Source organism: Trichosurus vulpecula, chromosome 5, assembly GCF_011100635.1.
Source record: "Trichosurus vulpecula isolate mTriVul1 chromosome 5, mTriVul1.pri, whole genome shotgun sequence".
Taxonomy (NCBI): Eukaryota; Metazoa; Chordata; class Mammalia; order Diprotodontia; family Phalangeridae; genus Trichosurus; species Trichosurus vulpecula.
Window position 1 is genome coordinate 214,166,254 of NC_050577.1, and position 20,421 is coordinate 214,186,674.

Genomic DNA, 20,421 nt, shown 5'->3' on the forward strand with positions numbered 1-20,421 from the left:
TCCTTTCAATAGTAAGGAAGCAGCCAGTTTGTCCCTTAGCCTGTCTTCAGATTTACTATGAGTTTGCTATGAGGGGATGTATTTGCATTTGGCATTAGTGGTTGTGGAGGGATGGGCTGGGAGTTTGGAGGGAAGAGTAAACTCAGATTCCATCTCTGACATCTAACTAGCTTTGCGAATCCTGGGCAGTTGATTTAGCTGTCTGGTCCTTACATTTTCTCATCTGTTAAATGGGGATAAAAATGGCTATAGCCTCCACCTTCCAGGATTGTCGGGAGGACCCAATGAGATAACATTTGTAAAATTTTTTGCAAGCTTTGGGGATTAATCTAAATTCTGGTTCATAGATCTAAAGCTGGCAGGAACTTCAGAGGAAACTGAGTTCAATCCCATTGCCTTTTAAAAATATTAATCTTATTTTTAAAAATTATCAAAAATTTTCCCTTTCTCCCTCTTATTGAAAAAAGAAAGGAAAAAAGAAACCTTTGTAACAAATTTGCATAGCTATGTTAAATAAATTCCCCCATTGGCCATGTCCAAAAAAATATGCCTCCGTCTAGGCGGTAAATCCATCACCTTTCTGCAGGAAGGTGAGTAGCATCGCAAGTCATCTAGTATTATGATTGGTCCTTATACTGATCAGAGTTCTTAAGTCTTTTAGAGCTCTTTATTTTCATGGTGGTGTTGCAGAAATTTTTCTCTTGGTTTTGCTCACCATATTTTTCTGAAGCCATCCGTTTCATTGTTTTTTTACAGCACAATAGTATTCCATCACATTCATATACCATAACTTGTTCAGCCATTCCCTAGCTGTTGGGCTTTCCCCCTCAGTTTCCAATTCTTTGCTGCCATGAAAAGCTGCTATAAATATTTTTTTGTGCATCTAGGTTATTTTTTCTCTTCATTTAATCTCTTTGGGGTATAAACCTAGTAGTAGTATTGTTTGATCAAAGGGTATGACTTTTTGGGTATAGTTCAAGATCGATTTCCAGAATGGCTAGATTGGCTTATGGCTCTACTGTTCATCAATGTACCTGTTTTCCTACAACCCTGCCAGCATTTGTCATTTTTCTTTTCAGTCAATATTACCATTCTAATTTAACCACCTTATCTAACTAATGAAGCCCACATAGGTGAAGTGACCTGTCCAGGGTCATGTAGGTAGTAAGTGCCAGAGTCAGGGTGGGAACCTAGGTCCTCTAGAACTCATAGGATCATAGATAAAGAGCTAAGAGGAACTTTCAAAGTCATTCTGTCCAGTCCCTTTATTTCATAGATGAGGAAACTGTGGCACAGTGAGAGTCAGTGACTTGATGCTCCCTCTCCTCCAACCTTCCAGTATCATCCCCCATTCCCCAACACACATAGAGCTAAGAGGAATCATAGATTCAGGATTGGAAGGGACTTCAGTGGTTGACTATTCCTACCCCTTCACTTTGCAGAAGAAAAAGTGAGGCTCAGAAAGGTAAACTCAGAGTCAAATAGCTATTGTAAGAGGCATGACTCCAAATCCAGGTTTCTTTATATTGTACCATTTGTCCTTATTGCTACTATAGAGTCAATCAATACACCTTTATTAAATACCTGCTGTGTCCTGTGGTGACACAAAGGCAAAAGCATAAAAAAACCCTTAAAGAGCTTATATCCTATTGGTAGGAGACAACATGTATACACTGAGTACATATAAGGTAATTCAAGAGGTAACTAGTATCTGATGCTTCAAGCCTGCCCTCTCTGCTCACCTCAAGAGGTGGTCTTAGAAGCCCATCACATTGAGTGGGCTTCACTAGACTTTGTTCCATTATGTAAGGAATGAAAATACCTTGCTTCCTTTCTGTCCAAATACAGGAAAGGGTTACCCAAGTAGGAAAGAACTTCTGATCAGTTTGTCTGGTGGTCAACTTGTTTAATATGGTAATTTGAGGCAACAAACTGGGACTGGGTGATTCCAAAGGCATGGTTGGCCCTGGATCTTTCCAACAGGTTGACTTGTTAGTGACCAGCCTGAAGTTTTGCTGCTTTTGAGATATGGACTATTTTGATTCTATTTGAGTATAAGGGGAAGAGGCAAGGAGATCAATTCTACATTCAAGATTCTCAGTGATTCTCTTTAAAAGGATATAGTTAAGCAATTTAGTAATCGCATACACATTAAAAAATGTATAGTCTGTTAAAGCTCACGTCAAAAAATCTTGAGCTTGGAATCTGATCCTTTCTTAAACAAGACAATGTATGTTGAGTGTTTTGTCTGGGAAACTTAGTGTTAGAGTGGGTAGAAGAACCCTGGACATGGAGTCAGGAAAACCTGAGTTCAAATATTACCTCAGACATTTACTAGATGGGTGACTCTGGGCAAGCCACTTAACCCTTGCTTACCTCAGTTTCCTCATCTGTAAAATGAGCTAGAGAAGGAAATGGCAAACCAACCACTCCAGTATCTCCACCAGGAAAACCCCAAAGGGGTCACAAAGAGTTGGACACAATTGAAAAAGACTAAACAACAATAAAAAGTGTTTTACATATCTCCAAGTGTTAACTATTGACTATTTTTAGTTATTATAAAGCTGAAAGGATTAGGTATGCAATGAATGCTCATTAGGGTGGAAAGCTATATGCATTAGTTGAAAGAAGCCCTGAGATCTCGGGATAAAGGGCTGCTTTTTTTTTGCTACTTTCTGGCTGTCATCTTGGCCAAGGGATTTTGCTTTTCTGTTCCTCAGTTTCCTCATCTGTAAAATGGTGATGATGCTTACACATCCTACTTAGAAGGTTTAGGGTATGAGGATCAAGTCAGAGGAAGTTTATAATGTGTTCTACAAATGGGAGCTTGTACTGTTATGATTTAGTAGAAGGATTTGTCTCACTTAGACATCCTCATTGAAAAAATAAATCTCTCTTTTTGTCTCTGCCTTCATATCTTTCAATTCTGATAACAGAGTAAAGAGCTAATGTGCCTTGATAGACAGACAAGTAGAATATATTGGTACCTTGGGGGACCTGACTTTCATCCTGGTGGATAGCTCCAGGCCCACCTAAAGCTGGACAAAGCAATGGGCATAAAAGGCTCCAAGGTGTGTCTGTCTCTCCCACAGGAGTGACCCCCTCCAGCATTACATCAATCCATCCTTTGGCATGCTTGGCACTCGAAGCAAAGACGGACTTTCCCACAGGTTTCGTAACACATGGCTAGCCCACCTGCCTCAGCCCTGAGTTGGCTCCAGCCTGGCGTGCCTGGCCTCACCACGTATCAGAGGTAGACAGCAGCAGACTCTCTAAAAGCCTCCTGCCCTATGAGCTCAATGGAGGTGACTATAGGGCAGAGAAACACTACCCAGGCAGACTCCCTGAAGGACCACCTTAATGAGTGCAGTATCGATGTGGGCTGCTGGGAAGCCACAGGGGTAGACAGCAATCAGAAAAGGGGGCAGCTTTGTCTGAGTAAAAGTTTGTGGGGCAGAGAGAGAGGCTGAGCCCTTGGATGGCAACAGGAGTTGGAAGCAGAGTACCACCAAGTGGCAGCCAGTGGACAGATTGATGGCTGCCTAGAGTGGAAAGGATCCTGGGTCAGGCATTAGATTTGAAACGAGACTCATACATATGGATGAATATATTGTAAGAAATGTCATCTTCGGAGTCAGGGGGCAGGGTGGGGAGGGAGAGAGAAAGAGACAGGAAGAGAGAGAGAAAGAGAGAGATGGAGGGAGTGAGAGAGACAGAGAGAGGAAGAGAGAGAGAGAGACAGAGAGAGAATAATTTAAATGAAATTGTCATTGCATAGAAGTTAATGTTTGAAGTGAGAAATAAATATGTCTTAAAAAGATAAAATATTGTTTTATAATACTATACGCACTTATTTCTCTGAGGAGGGGTCATTGATTGAATAGGATCACAGATTTAGAGCCAGAAGGGACATCGGAGGCCAAGTCCCTTATTCTACTGAAACCCAGAGAAGTCAGTGGCCTGCCTGAGATCACATGGGTAGTCATAGAGATTAGAACTCAGGTCCTGTAACTCCAGAGCCATTGCTTCCTCTGCTCCCCCAAGGGCATTAGAAGAAGCTCCCACTTACACAGCTCTTTTTATTTTAGAAAGTGCCCTCATCGTCCAGCCTTGTCCAGCCTTGAACGGAATCAGCAGTAGAAATATCTCCATCTCTTTTTGTCTTGGATGAAGGGAACCTCATGTGCAGTAATTGGAACTGATGAACATTAGATGTACAAGTGAGCATCGCCTCCCAAGAATGAGCTTGGTTTAGTTTTGAGGTTTCAAACACATGGCCAACAATATTCTTGAATGCCTCCAGAACCAGATTAAAATGTAATTGGGAAAAAATTGAAAAAATAAATTAAAATTCAATAAAACATCGATAACATTGCATTTTATAATTACAGTCAATATGTGGCTCACAAGGATCTTTATGTATGGTATAGTGGTTCTCATTTCTATTTGAACTAAACACCATAAGTTTAGTGGATAGGACCCTGGTGTTGGAGAGTGGAAGACTTGAGTTCAGTTCTTGCCTCTGATGTCCAGTCACTCTCTGGGCATCAGTTTCCTCATCAGTAAAAGAGAGTGGTTGGACTAGATGATATCTGGGCTTCCTTCTAGTTCTAGATCTCTGAGCTTGACACTATATGGAGATCTGTGATTTTTTTCCATTGGGGGGAATTCTCTCCATCAATGCCAATCACCACCAGCTCCCTTTCCGTTAATTTGTAGAAAAGTCCTAGGGACTTGTAGATTGCACATAGAAATTGAGTGACTCACTCAGGAACCCATAGGAGGCTTGTGTTAGAGGCAAAATTTGAATCCAGATCTTCTTGACTCTGTGACCAGGACTTTCTTCACTACTCCATTGGGATGAGGACAAGAGTTATGATTTCTCTGGGATGGGGAGCTCTTGGATGTATAAATTATTTCTACATATAAGCACCTATCTATAGATACAGATTGGCACTTTCTCTGCACTCTAGAATTTTAGAGAGCTGTCTAGAACACTGAGGGGCTCAGGTCACATGCTGTGCCCAGGGTCATGTGGCAGGTATCAGAAGTGGGACTTGAGCCCAGGGCTTCCCTCTCCCTCTCTTACCCTCTTCTTCCCCATCCCCCTCTCCCATATATACATGTTATATTATATATTATACACAAATATGTTATAGGACTACTTTTGCTACCCTCATTTGGGGCTGTTAGTACGGTATTTTGTTGAGTTTGGCAAAACGATCAAGTATATTTTTATGTATTCTTTTATCCTCCAAACTGGTTGCATTTTAATATTCATTTGATGGACTAAAAGCCTCTAACGAGAGGAGCAGCCATCAGCCAAATAAAAGAGATCATTTGGCTCAGAATGAAAGTGCCTACTGATAGACAGATTTTAACTATGACATGTGCTCTTGTAGAGAAGGTCGCTAATAAAACTTTTGAATGCTTTCCTTACAGTTATTGAGGAAAGATGATTTCCTCACTTTTTTCTGTTTTTTTTGTGGTGGGATTTTATTTTACATTGAAACTATCAAGCAGATATCAGCTTAGACAGGAGATTTCTGTAACAGTATTTTATAACTCGACACCATTCACTAATTGCTCATTTAGGATTCACATGAAGAGGCATCACAAATAGTGTTTCTGTTCATGACATCTCCTCTAATATGATTCTGTTTTCTGGGCACCATGTCTAAAACTCGATGCTACCTCATTAACTCTCTTTTTTTTGAGGGTTGGAGGAAGGAGTAACTGAGCAGGCGGCACAAATATTACAATAGAACTTGGTTCTTTCTGTTGGCGGTTGGATTTTCAGTAGAATCCCTTAAGGGGAGCCATAACTGCCTCCTATCCCTTCCTGGTAGACTGAGTTTCTCAAAGGAAAGTAGCTGTGTTTAATTGAATTGTTGTATCTTCCCTACAATGCCTTGGTTGGTGCTTTATATAAAATTGGTGTATAAAAAGTGCTGGTTGGAAGCTGGAGATCTTCAGAGAGGATGCTCAGAGCTCTGGGGCTAAGGGTAACTTGGCACTTCTGTGGCTTTACCAGGTCTTCATTGTCCTTGACCTGATGTGGGAAGAAGAGAGAGGGAGAATAAAATGGGAGGAAAGCTGGACCTAACAGAGGAGCTACAGAGATAGTGTAAAAACCATAGAAGTACTTGATGTTAACCTCTTGGGCTTGAAGAGCTTGATCTCTTTGCCCTTACTCAGTAATTGGTTTTCCCTTCTGGTTGTCCAACAACAATACTCTGATAAACATGGATTGTGGCATGAAAGAAAAATCTTATTTATTTTCTCCCATCTCCCCTTTCATCTTCTGTCTTTGGAAGCACCTTGGTTCAATAGAGCCTTGGTTCTGGAGTCAGAAGATCTGAGTTCAAAGCCTGCCTCTGCCCTTAGCCGCCATCTTTTCATCTGTAAAATGAAGAGGGTGTCCTAGGTGGCCTCCAGAGTTTCTTCTAGCTCTAATCTCTGCTCCTATGAGTAAGAAGACCCTGTTTGCCCTCTGGATCTGCTGTCTATTTCCTATATGGCCTTGGAACTGTCATCCTCTCTGGGTCTCAGCTATAAAATTATGGTGGTTTAGACCAAATGACCTCTCAAGTTCCTTCCTAATGCTAAATCTATGTTTGTGTGTGTGACCTTAGATAAGTCATTGAACTTGAAGATTACTCTTTATCTCTTTATCTAGGGTCTTCTATTTCTCTTCTATCTACTCTACCTGCTCCTTTCTCTGCCCTACCCCCCCATCCACCTTAACTAGGAATATTTCAATTCGGTGCAAGTCTGAATTAGGGTTCAGATAGTAAATACATCTTTCTTAAAGAAAACATTTATTAGGATACAAATTCCAGAGAATTTACAATTTTCTTCAGTATGAATATTCCATTATAGGATCATAGGTAGAGACGGAAAGGACCTCAGAGGTCATCCCTTAATAGGAGAGTTGAGGAAACTGAGGCCCAGAGAAGTCAAATGCTTGCCCAAGGTTGCACAAGTAGTAAATAAAGACAAGATTTGAAAGCAGGTTTTGGACTCAAAATCCAGCGCTCATTCCATGGCACCTGGGCAAGTTCTCTGCAGAATTAGATATCCACATTCATGTTAAACTGGAACCAGGAGAATTACTAACCTGATGGGTAACTTCTTCATAGGAAGCTCAAGGAACAGTGAAGACATTTGGTAAAACTCATGCCAGCTAGTTTAGACTTTGCAGAGATCCCTTTCTATGCCCTGTGAGTGTGTCAGAGAGCATGAGTGTGAGGAGTTTGGGCTCTTTCCTGTAGGTGCATGTAAGTTAACATAATTCTAGAAAACACAGGCTCTCTCTGCTCAAAGAGTAATGTTCTCTTTCCCATTCCTCACAGGCAGCTAAGGTTCTTTTGAGATCGTGAGAGCTCCATAACTGGGCTGGGAGCTTCCATACCTTTGGTAGGGAAGCCATGAGAAGCATTTAGAAACATCACTTAGATGGTATTCAAGGCCCTTGGACACCATCCTGTTATTCTGATCCACTTGGTTTTACTTACTGATCCATCAGTGATCAAATGACTTCACATCCTTAGATGGGTCATTTTACACATTCGTGCATTTGTCATTTATCCAACCAACAAATATTTACTAAATGTCACTTATAAGCGAGACCCTGAGCTGGGCACTCTTCTCTGTTTTATGCTACAACATATGAAGCTGAGCGTGTGGCTTGGAGTCATTTGAGAGGCACTTGGGTTGAATTGGGCTGTTCTCCCAGCCTTTCAATTTGGCAAACATCTATCTTCAGCTTATCTGGGTATTATAACTCCCTGGGATCACTAGTCCATGTCTCCCATAACTGTCAATTAATAAGCATATATTGATCTCCTATTACTGCATCTGCGAGGCACTGTGTTATGCACTGGAAGTGCAAAAAGGCAGGGGGAACAGTTCCTTCCCTCAAGGAACTTACATTCTAGCGGAGAAGATAATGTGCAGAAATGGGTATATACAAGAAACCTACAAAGTAGATGGAATGTAACCTTAAAGGGAAATGCACAAGCAGCTCAGATTGATTGGTACAAAAGATGCTAGCAGGAGTAATATCCCTTCTTGATAGGGTACTCTATTGGAGAAACCAAATTCAGATGGAAGGATTCTTGGTGAACAAGTGAAATAAAAGTTGGGAAGTCCAAAGATCTGTGTCCAATATAGGCAGGCAGGTGTGCCTGTCAGTTAGGGTATGTCTCTTCTCTCTTGCTTTTAATTTTCTTTCTTGGTGCTAGTGACACAGTACAGAGCCATAGTGTGATATGGCAGAGAAAGTGCTGGGCTTGGAGTCAGGAAGAAATTACTTCAAATCCCTCATTCTTACTAGCTGTGATCCTGGAAAACTCTTTTAACCTTTGCTTCCCTCATCTGTAAAACTGAGTTGGGCTTAATGAGCTCTAGTCTTACTTTCAGCTCTAAATCTATGTTCCCATGGTACTCATGGAATTAAGAAAAATGTTTTATTGATACTTAAAATTTGTTGTATCCCTCCTTCCCACCCTCTTTTCCCATAGAACCTAGCCTCCTAACAAAGAAAAACAGTTAAGCCAAACAGCAACCAAATCTGACAATGAATGTAACATTTCATTCTAGTAGACATCCAACTCTCTAGGAGGAGAAAAATTTCCTTTATCATTAGCCATTTTGATCCAAGATGGGTTCTGCATTCAATCTAAGTTCTGATGTCATTTTGTCTTGTTTTTATATGTTATTTTGATCATAATGTATGTTGTCTCCTTGGCCCTATTTTCTTTGCTCTGCATTACTTCATGCCAGTCTCTGAATTCTTCATATTTGTCATTTCTTACAGATCAAAAATAGTCCTTACATTTATGTACTAGTTTTTTCAGATCTTTCACAATAATAGGTACCCATGCTTTTACCTGGTTTTGGCTTCCTCAAAAAGTGCTGCTGTATTTTTATTTTTAGCATCTTTCTTTTGGTCCTTGGCCTCCTTGGAGTATATGAATAGAAGTAGGATTTCTGAGTCGAAACATATTAAACCTTTAGTCACTTTTCTCACATATTGTTTTCCAGAATTACTGGACCATTCACAAATACACCAACAATGTACCAGTGTACCTGTCTTCTCACAACCTTTGATATCTTTATCTAGTAGTGCTGGGGGTTTGCTGCCTCCGCTTTCTCTTTAACCTTTCCTTTTAAAGTATTGAACCCTTTTAGATCTAGATTTACAATCCTATGAAGTACTTCAAATTGTGCCCTTGCTATTTTGGATTACATCAGTGTTCATGCTGGTAAAATGCTTCCCTTGTTTGGTCCAAAATGTGTCCATAGAAGATGTAGCTTTCAAAGCAATTCTGTTTTCTTGTGGAAGTTTATTGGCTTCAGAATTTGACAAACTAGAGGCTAATGACCACGTCCATGTTCCATGTCTGGGACAACGCCAAGAATGGAGAAACAATTATAAAGTGCCAACCAAGAAAGCAAAATCTAATTTTCTACATCTGTGTCCTTAAACTCAGGTGGGGGAGCTTGCATAGTACTTACACTTTATTTCATTATTGGCCATACTGGAGCTCTCATATGGTTCTGAGATGTCCTAGTTTAGGATGTTCCTTCCAGTAATGCAGATTGCAGCCCATCCTATGTGACTCTTGTGTTGTCTCATAAGTTCACCACTAGGGGTCATCATGCCACATGGTAGAGACCCTCCTTTTTCTTCATACAGGGAAGGTACCAGTGGAGGTCTCTGTCCATCTGTCATCCTCTACCCTCACCACTTCACCAGCTCATCTTTTTCTATCATACATTTCCATGACACCATCTTTTACTCTTGTCTATTTACCATTTTCCTGATCAATTCCTTGTTCAATTCAGAATTGAGTTGCATACCATATCACTTTTTATCATTACTATTTTTAAGCTTCTTCTCATTCTTTTCTTTGCTTTGTCAAATCAGTGGTGTAGTTGTATCACTTTGAATCATGTATAGAAAATGGAGGAGCATTCATTTGTCAAATAAACATACCTTAATGGATTTAGAGCTAGAAGATACCTAAGGGGCTACCAGTCCTCACTTTACAAAGGAGAAAAGTCGAGTGATTTGCTCTCGATTCACACATCTAATAGCTATGGAAGAGGTGGGATTTGAATCCAGGTCTTCCTGGTTCACCTCTTCCCAGCTTCAAGTCCATGGTTATACTACTCCATGCTGCTCTTTGGTGCTTTGGGACTGTATATTACTGGGCTCCAGTTTGTCCTTTGGGGTCTGAAGTTAGTTCAATTTAAAAAACACACACGTACATCACCTACATGAAGTGCTGGAGATGCCATGACAACAATGAAGCTACTTCTGTCCTTAGAGAGCTTCCAATCTGCTGTGGGGGCACAGAGACATCATGACAACAGATGAGTTAATATTGGATGAGGAATGATGTAGACAAAAGGGACAAAACAAGAATTTGAGTAAGGAGAGAATACTTTGAGCTGGGGGGATTGTGTGTGTGTGTTTGTGTGTGTGTATATACATGTGTATACATGCATATGTGCATATTTTGGGGGGTAAGGAAGAGTGAGAGATGGGCAGGTTAGGCAGGAATTGTAATATTTGTCATGGAATTTCCCAGATAAGAAAGTTTTAGTCTGGGGTTCATGGATCCTCTATGGTTTCATGGACAGATTTCAGGGGATCCCGGAACTTGGTTGGGAAAGATTACATTATATCTTTATTTTTGCTAACTTCTAACTGAAAGTTAACTTTTACTTCAACTATTTAAAAGCATGTGTCTGCAAAGGTATCCAGAGGCTTCACAAGCCTGCCCAAGGAGTCTATGACATGAAGTTCACTCCTGCTCTAGCAGAATAAACGGGGTAGTGGAATGAGAGGATTTCACTTGGGCTGCTGGTTGTAAAGCACGATGAGCAACAAAGCCTTTGGCTGTCGAAGGTGACCTTTGATTGCTGGCACGCTGCTGGAACAAGTAATGAAGTAGCCCATTTCTGGTGCTGGGAGGACAGTAAGTTGACTTATAGTAAGCAATGAGGGGTCATGTAAAACAAATGATGTCAGGCTAATTTGATTTCTTTTTAAATTGCCTAATGAACTTAGTGAATGAGAGCAGGAAACTGAAAACATCTAACAGAATTGCCACTATTATGCCTTTCTGCGCCTACCCTTCCCCATCTGTTGATTTTGTCTCCACACCAACTTTAACACCCGTCCTTGGCTTTGCTTTAGATTTAATATAAAATCCTTTTATTAAGGGGACTTTTTCTGTGAAGTTTGGATTCAGCCAAAGGACTGCACTTGAGGACCTAGATGGCCACATGTGGCCTTGAGGCCACAGGTTCCTCAACCCTGGCTTAGAACATAGTGAGGACTTAATAGATACTTTCTCTCTATCATCTGGGGTAGGCAGGTGGCTCAGTGGATGGAATACCAGGTCTGGAGTCAGAAAGACCTGAGTTCAAATCCACCCTCAGACACTAACTAGCTGTGTGACCCTGGGTAAGTCACTTAATCCTGTTTGCCTCACTTTCCTCACCTATAAAATGAGCTGGAGAAGGAAATGGCAAAGCACTCCAGTATCTCTGCCAAGAAAACCCCAAAAAGGAGTCATGAAAAGGGTCAGATAGGACTAAATAATGACAGCCTATCATCTCTCTGTGTATCTGTCTTATACATTTTCATTTCTACCCTTGTTCGGACTGTGATTTCTTCACACCTGCACTATTTAATGGCCTCCTATCTGGTCTCCCTCCTCTCTCATTTATCCTTCAAGCAATTACTGGAGTGATCTTTGTAAAGTCTGTGTCTGATCTGCCGACAAGTTACCTATCACTTAGTAAGTATTTCTACTGAGGTGAGCCCTAAGAATACAGATACAAGCAGAAAGACAGTCCCTGGCCTCAAGGAGCTTATATTTTAATGGGTAAAGGCAACACATAAAAGGAAGCTGAGGATGGTGGTAGGGAGAAGGTACTTGAGAGGGGGCATGATGGAAAAAGACTAGGGAGATGGGTCAGGAGTGGAGCCCAGAGGGGAATGAAGACATAACCATCCTAGGTACTTTACTAAAAACAGAGGTTCTAGAATGAACTGGCCAGTCACAGAACGGAGCCTCAGGCTGGACTGAACTGCTGTGAGAAGGTTGCTGTGGTGTGATGGAGAAAGTCCAGAGAATAAGAATATCACTCTGTCACTCAAATGCTTTCCGTGATCTGTTTAGCCTATAGGAGCAAGTACAGGCTTCTTACTCTGAACAAACTTTCCAGCTTTATTTAATACAATTTCCCAGGTAGGTGGCATAGTGGTTAGAAGACTAGACCTGGTATGGGAAAGAATGAAGCTCAGGATGGATTTTACATACTAGTTGTGTGAACCTGGCAAGTCACTTAACTCCTGTCTGCCTCAGTTTCCTCATCTGTAAGATCAGTGTAATAGCACCTATCTCCCAGGGTGGTGTTGGGGATAAAAGGAGACATTTGTAAAGCGTTTGACAAACCTTAAAATGCTATATAAATGCTATTCTTATCATCATCATGCTAATGCTTATTATCACGGTTTTATTTGTTATTGTCATGCAGTCTATATTTGAATCAGGGTAAACAGCTGGTCAGTCAGGGTCAGACATCCCCAGAGCCCATCCCAGCTTCCACACATTCATTCATACTGGCTCTGTGTTTGGGGCATAGACCATTGCATTTCTGCCTTTCTGAGATTCTTTTTTTCAAGGCTCACATCAAGTGTCACCTATTCTTGGAGACCTTAATCTAATTCTGCTCCTTCCCCATCCAAATGTCTTTTGTGCTTTTCCATTTGACCTTGGTGCTTTTGCTAGTCAGTAATGTAATGTGTTTTTCTAAGTGTATTTATTAGGGAAGTTCTATTCCGTCTCTATTACATGCATGTGTTTGAGTCATGGGATCCCAGACCTAGAACTGGAAGAAACATTGGAGGCCATCTAGTCCAATCTCCTAATTTTACTGTTAGGGAAACTGAGATCCAGAGAGGTCATAGAGATCAGAGCCTTAGAGCTGGGAGAGACTTCAGAGACCATTGAGTCTAATCTTCTCCTTTTACAATTGAGAAAACAAGCCCAGAGGTTAGTCTACTTTAATAGAATGTAACCTTCTAGAGGGCAGGAACTATCTCACTCCTGTTTTTGTATCCCTACCACAGTTCCAGGCACTTAGGTATTTGATAAATGCTGCTGATTGACTGAAATTAGGGCCACAAAACATTTTATACATAAACTAGGGAAAATTAACTGTAATGACCCCAAATGGGAAGTAATCGAGGTCATTTCCTTAGCATCTTAAGATTAATAAGGGGCTTTAAGTCGATGCATCTCATATGTTCCTAACTACAACTCTGAGAGGGAGGTGCTACAGATATTATCACTCTCATTTTACAGGTAGGGAAACTGAGGCTGACAGAGGCAAAAAGACTTGCCTTGGGTTACAAAGCTAGAATCAGAGGCTGAATTCAAGCTCTGGTCTTTTCTGGCTCCAGATCCTTGCTCAGCAACACAGCTGCACATGGTTATGATGAAGACTGTGCTTGGGTTAATATCCATAAACAGGTGATATCTGTTTGCAAATACACTGGTGTCACTGGCAGCCATAATGATTGAAAAAAATACCAAGGTCTACTTCATTGACTCAAATCATTATCTCTCTCTCTCTCTCTCTCTCTCTCTCTCTCTCTCTCTCTCTCTCTAAAGTGAATGGGTTGGCCCAGCTGGTGTTAGAACACCTATCTCTTACAGTTCTAAATATGTATGAATCAGCCTCATAGACTTTTTAGCATTAGAAGGAACCTCGAAGCTCATCTCCTCCAGCTGATGCCTATATAACCACCTTCTCTACTGCATGGATGATAAGTAGTTCCCCTACACCACCACCCCAGGGATCCTGTTGCTCCTCTCATGGGGTCTCTCCACTTCTCTCCTTCAGGGTGTGGGTGGAACACTCCTGATAGCAGAGAGTCTTCGTAGGACTGGTCTTGTGGATGGACTCCCCAAGCAATTGGAGGCTGGGGGACTAAACTCCTCCTAAAGCCATACTTTATAGACAGCAGAACTTGGACATCAGTTCACTCCAGTTTCCACCTGCAGCTCTGTCTGATTTAACTCCACAAAACCAAATGCCCTCTTGCTGGGTGTTCCCTGACATCTCCCCCACTATCAGGGACAGTTTCCTTTTGTATATTGTCTTTCCCTATTAGATTGTAGTATCTTTGAAGGCAGGGACTGTTTTTTTCATATCCCCAGTGCCTGGCACATAGTAGGTGCTTAGTAAATGTTTATTGAATTGAATTTTTTTATCCCAGGCAAAATAAATTGACAGATGTTTTCTTTAGGGACAATTATGTAGCAAACATTGGTTTAGGTGCTCTTTGTATATTTGTTAAAAGGAAAAAATGAAACAGCCCCATGCTGTCATGTCAACAAGCACTTACTAAGTGCTTTGTGACAGGTCCTGTGACAAATTCATGCAGGAAGATGATCCATGCTCTCAATAAGCTTACATTCTAATGGGAAAAGACAACTCTTAAAAGGCAGCTAATTAAAAGGGAGAGAACAAAAGGAAGACAGCACAGGGACATGGTAGACAAAAGCCAGTGTAGAGTCAGGAGGAGAAGTCTGGAGAGGAATGAAGACTTGGTTGGCCTGGGCTTTCTTTTAAAAATGGAGGTTCTGTCATAAAGTCAGTCTATCAAAAGGAGAGGCTTATCAGTGGATAATACTTCCAATGTGAGTAGTCTAGAGGTAGAAAGTACTGATGTTTAAGGAGTTGTATTAACTGTACACAAAATGAATAGAATGTAGTTTGGAGGAGGGGGAGAGTATTAGTGTTTGGGAGGGTGGTATGGGACTAGGAAGAGCTTCACTTTGCACTGGATACCTGAGATGTGCGTTAAAGTAAACCTTGGCTTCCAGTACACAAAAGGAGAAGGAAATAAAGTACAAGAATGGAATCATCTACCGCTGCAAAGTCACAAGGATGGAAGATTGAGCGTCATGTGTCAGGGGAAGCCAGAAGGTTGGGTTGGATGGATTGTAGAGAGTGTGGTGGAGAGTTATAAGTCTGGAAAAGAAGGTTGAAGCCGAATTGTGCCCAACAGAAGAGTGTACATTTGCTTCTAGAAGTAAAAGGGCGATCTGGCTAGCTAGGTCCAATTCCTAGTTATGCTTCTGCCGGGCATTCCACAGTGCCTTTACCCTGGATGTTACAGTTGGTAGTTATAGCTTTCTTTGGGTTCTGGCTCTGCCATTTACATGATGGATGCCCTTGGGCAAGTCACTTAATCTAAGTCCTAGCTTCCTTATTGGTAAATGAGGATAACATTTTCACTGCCCACTTTACAGCTTTGCACTGATTTGATGGGGCAGGTAAAGAGCTTTGCAACTGGACAGTGATATATGAAAGTGTGTTCTCATTTTGAGCATCCCTTGGGTACTGGAGGATGGATAATGAATGTTTGAGGTGTTTTTAGGGCTTTCCAGAAGCTGAGATATATTGTATGCTCTACAGCTGTGGTGTCAAACTCAAGTAGAAGCTGAGGCCACAGAAATGTCCATAAAGATGTCTTCAAGCGGCATGTTGACTTAGTATTAAATTGTAATGTTATCTATGTTGTATTGTATTTCTATTTATTTTGTCAAATGTTTCCCAATGATATTTTCATCTTCTTGGGGTGTCATTTGGGATGGCTGCCACTGACCAGTTTTTGACACCTTTGCTTTGCTGGATGGCAGGGAAGACCAACATAATCATGACATGTGGCAGGGATCAAGAAAGGATGTCAAAAATGATTTAAACAGAACGCATTACTCTGCTCACAGGAGGTGAAATATTGAAAGTGGAGTGTGGAGGTGGAAAGCACCCTTGATTAGTACCTCAAAGTCAGGGCAGGCAGAAGAATCAATACCACCTGAAGGGACTATTTATACCTTTCATTTATTTACCAATTCCTAGTACAATCCCTAGGGCAGCTAGGTGGCACCATAGTGCATAGAGTGCCCAGCTTTGGAGTCAGGAAGTGTTCAAATTCAGCCTCAGACACTTACCAGATGCATGACCCTGGGCAAGTCACTAAATCCTGTTTGCTTTAGTTTTCTCATCTGTAAAATGACCTGGAGAAGGAAATGGCAAACCACTCCAGGATCTTTGCCAAGAAAACCCCAAGTGGGGTCAGAAGAGTTAGACACGACTGAACAACAACAGCACAGTCCCTGGTGCATACAAGGTACTTAATAGATACCTTTGGATTAATTGAGAAGAAAAAAAAGGAGGGGATTGGCTTGTAGAACAACAATGAAGCTTAAACTGGATTTTTTGTCTCATTCAATATGATAAACATTCATTAAATATCCTCTCTGCTAGAGGTGCTGTGCCTTTGGGGGAGGGGTGTAGTGAAGAAATGAAAAAAGTCAATGCCCTTGGGAGAGTTTGCCTTCTTTTGGGCACATGGAACATGTAAACAGAGAAGTATGAAGATGATCATTTGTGGAGGAGGGAGAGCTTTTCCTATGAGCACTCTGCCCAACAAAGTAAATTGCAGACCATTTTGTGGGACCCTTGGATTCTTAAAGATAGGCATTGCACTTGTGAATTATAATTTCATCGGTTTAAGAAACTCAGAAGAGGGACAGCAAATTTATATAGGCCAAGATGGTGGCTGGGAAGCGGCGACTAGCATGAGCTGCCCGCCAATTCCCTCAAAAAACCTGTAAAAATGGCTCTGAACCAATTCTAGAACTGCAGAACCCACAAAATAGCAGAGGGAAGCAAGGCTCCAGCCCAGGACAGCCTGGATGGTTGCTGGGTGAGGTCTTTCACGCACGGAGCTGGGAGCAGAGCAGAACGGAGCAGAGCAGAGCCCAGCATGGGTGGCGCGGACCAACCGGACCAAGAGCCGGGCGGAGCGTGCCCTAGTGCCCTGAATCAGTGAGCTGCAGCAGTTACCAGACTTCTCAACCCAAACACCAAAGACAACAGAGAAGGTTAGTGGGAAAAGCTGCTGGGGACAGGGTGATAGAGTTCCTGGTTCAGCCACCACCCTGGGGGCAGCGGAGGTGGGGCAGCTACAGAACTACAGCTTCAGTTGCTTCTGGCCTCACTACTCGGTGCTGTTCTGGGTGAAGTACTTGACCCTGCTGGCCCATGGGTTCAGGATCAGTAATTGTAGTGCTGAAGAAGCCATCCTATTCCATCTATGGAAGAGCCCAGCCCAATGGTTGTGCCTGGGCAGGCACCATGGAATCGAGGTGTTGAACTGTCTATCTGCAGGATTGCATGGTTTACTGTTGGCACAGGCGCAAACCCCTCTGAAGGCTCCAGTACTGCTACGTCCGTTCTTCTTATCATTATGGTTATAGCGGAGTTTCTTGGTCACAGTGCCATCTGAGATGCGCACCTGGGTGTTAGAAAGGTCTCGCCAGTCTGACCCTGGGTTTGGGGGAATCAGTTTTATTCGAGCACTCACCAAGGCACTCATTTTCTTACAGACATGGTCCCGAAGAATTTGTTGATCTTGTGAGTCCCTTATCTGTCTCTGGAACCAACATTTGGGCTCCTCCTCGTAAGCAGTCTCTTCTTCTGTGGCACCATTCTTGATATCTGGAAAGTCTGACATTGCATCATAGACGGTCATTGTTCGAAATGGAGCAGAACGCAGCCTCTTTATATTGCTAACATCTGTTATTATCCACCACTGCACTGAGCTGGCAGGCTCAGGGTGCGAAAACATGCAGGGGCTCTGGAGACTTGGGGAGTTTCTTGCCTGGGGCTGCAGCCAGGATGATGGCCCTTCTTCTTGTCTGAGCAATGCCGTAGTGGCCAGCCTGTAAAATACCAAATGTGCACTGATACCCCATTCGAACCAGACATCGGAGGGTCAGCTTCAGGATCATGGAATGCTTGAATGACAGAAAGTTTCTTACATTCTCTAGTAGGAAAAACTTCAGCCTGTAGTAATCACAGTAGCTGAGGAAGGAGACAACTAGGGAGTTCTTGAACTTGGAATAAGCGCGTGAGTTGAAGTGGTTCATGCCACTAAACCCTTGGCAGGGTGGGCCACCACACAGCATTTCTACATCTCCTTTCTGAGGCAACTTCTGGCCCACAGAATTGATCTTCTCCCCAGACATAACCATCTTCAGGAGAACATTGCAATCTTCTGTGAACATAGTGGATTGAGGATTATTCACCCGGAATACCTGGGCTGCAGGCTTCCACATTTCAATGGCCCACAGTGTTTCTGATATTCCTGATTGGTGAAAGCCTTCAGACAATACTCCACAGCCAGAGAACACATCCATGGAGTGAAGCTTGGGCAGCTTTACTTCTGTTTCCTTCTCACTTGTCTCCACTGCTACAGATTCTCCCCTGCTTTTGCCTTTGCCTTTTCCTTTGTCCTTATCACCATGGGCATATCTTGGGACTTCTTCAAAATTTTTACTTTTTGCATTGTAGGCCTCTTGGAAATAAAAGTGTTCCAGGTCACCGATAGAATATTTCTCAGAAGGTTCTGTCATGGATTCCCAATACTTTATAACACAACGACCTTGAACATCTTCAAAATCCACAACAGCTTCTTCATCACTCCTGTATAATAGGTTGATATCTTCCCAAATCTTGTTTATCGCACATTTGTGGGTATTCTTTGATCTGTAAAATTTGTGAATTCTGAGTTTGATATCTGTTTCATTGCTTTGTTTGTAACAGAAGATTTCTTTTGGGTGACTTTTGACTTTAATTCTTCAGAGACTGAGGTGTTCTGGGACTCTATCATGTAGCATCTTCAGAATTATTTGCACAATGCCCCTGTGATCATTCCTACTTTCTCTTTGATTGCCAACCTCTCCCTGTTTATTGGATCTGTACCTGGTGCCCACAAACACTTAAGAGTATTCTAATTTCCTTATAGAAGTCTTTCTAGGCCCTAGCATACCTTCAAGCTATTATCTTATATTTTTCTTCTTTCTCCACCAAATTTTGATTAAAAAAACTGTCCAGTTTCATTGCCTTCACTTCCTCTCTAAATCCTCAGCCTGTTGCTCTCTGACCTTCAATGTTATCACTTAGCTGAAATCACCTGTCCAAAATTATCCATGATATCTTAATTGACAAATCCAATGGTCTTTTTTCAGTCTTCATCTTTCCTGAGCTCTCATTTGTGTTTCGCACAGGTAACCACTCTCTTCCTGCAAACTCTCTCCTCTCTGAGTTTTCATGACTAAATGATCATAGCTCAGTGGCTTGACTCCTCCAAGCCATGGTTACTTGAGATCTGGTTTGGAGAGTACAGAAGCATGGAGACACGGGAGTAAGATGATTGGGCAGAAGCATGGTTGGTTGGGGTTCTGGTGCTGAATAGATTTCATAGACTCTGAGCAATCAGAATAGCACTGCCCCAGAGCAGCAGTTTTAAGGCTAAGTGATTTAATCCTCTCCAGGGTATGGTCTCTGTAGCTCCAGGTAGAAAAGTGAAGCATATAGGTGGCAAGGTGGGAAAAGGGGGTGAAGCAGAGAAAAGCCCTGTTTTTTTCCTGTGGAGTAAGCAATGGTGAATGATTGAATGCATTTGAGCAGAGTTGTGAAATTGATCTTGTATGTATCAGTAAGTACAAAATAGATGCAGGGTGATTTTGTTTGGAGGGAAAGGCACTAATAACTGTGTCTTTGTATGCGGGGATTGGGAGGGTGTTTTAAGAGGCAGAGGGGAGGAAGGAGTGTTTTGTGATCATCTTGTGCATGGATCTCAATCTATTTTGTATTACGTTGTTTGTACATTTCTGTTGACCATTACTAGATTGCAACCTTAGGGGACAGGAATAGTGTCTTATTTTTATTTTATCTCCCCAAGTACCTACCGTAAGTGTGTTGTACTTATTAGATACTTAATGGAAGTTGGTTGAATGGATGGATGGATGCTGAGAGTCAGCCTGGTATAATTGATAGAGGACTGGACTTGCAGCAAGACTATCTCCGTATAATTATTAGCTCTGGCACTTGCTGGCAATGTGAAGAGAGCCAAGTTGCCCATTTCTCTGAACCTCAGTTTCCTCATCTATGAAATGGAGATAGTATGACTTGCCCTATCTACCTCTCAGGCTTTTTGTGAGACAAACATCAAAGCACTAAAGAAATGGGACTTAGCATCATCACTTAATGAATAATGATCCTTCAGGTGAAGAATCTAACCAGCTTCCTCAGCCTACCCATGCCTTACCTACAAAGCTTGCCTTCCCAATCAGTGTCTTTCAAATCACTCAATTCAGAAATGGAACTTTTATTTTAGGTGACGTTAAACTTGGAATGGAATTGTAGGGACAGCTGGCATCAGCATAATTGGAAAATTTGAAGACTGACAGCACAGGCTGATGGTAGTAAGAATATGATAATGTGGGCTACTTAATAGATGCCAAATCATGACTG

General features: G+C 41.9%; 1 pseudogene; it reads right to left on the reverse strand.

The window, feature by feature from the left end:
• Positions 1–20,208, reverse strand: part of LOC118851197 — a 74,497-nt pseudogene extending 54,289 nt beyond the window's left edge.
• Positions 20,209–20,421: the final 213 nt, after the last annotated feature.